The sequence below is a fragment of the Gavialis gangeticus genome, unplaced genomic scaffold (genome assembly GCF_001723915.1).
Source record: "Gavialis gangeticus isolate Ggan-Ray unplaced genomic scaffold, GavGan_comp1, whole genome shotgun sequence".
NCBI classification, from domain to species: Eukaryota; Metazoa; Chordata; order Crocodylia; family Gavialidae; genus Gavialis; species Gavialis gangeticus.
The window spans coordinates 57,687,940-57,688,401 of record NW_017729031.1 but is presented as its reverse complement, the minus strand read 5'-3'; positions in this window follow the sequence as shown (position 1 = coordinate 57,688,401).

Genomic DNA, 462 nt, shown 5'->3' with positions numbered 1-462 from the left:
CTCTGAGCAGTGCCAGCCCTTGCTGTTCTGCTCCTTGCACCTGTGCCCAGACCCCAGTGATTTCCATGCCATGCCTGGGAAGCTGTCAACTGTGGCTCAGGAACTGGGCTGGGCAAGCCCCTTCCATTCTAGGATGGCCTCCCCTGCACAGGCTGCTTTAGGGAGGCAGGAGGACTTTAAGCCTGGCTCTGTCAGCCTCTACTACACAGAGCACTCCCCCACCCCCAACACCCATCTCTCTCTCTCACACACACCCCTGCTGCCACCTCCACTCCTCCCCCCAGCCCATCACACACCCAAGTGATTCCTGGGACCAGGAGCACCCCCCAGGCTGGGGCCACATGTCTTAACATTGGTGTGGACACAGGGTAGGACTGCAGTGTGGCAGTTGCCCCTCCAGACATAGCTCATCCCATGCCATTTAGCAGCTGGGCATGAAGAGTGTGAGATTTGGGGGGGAAG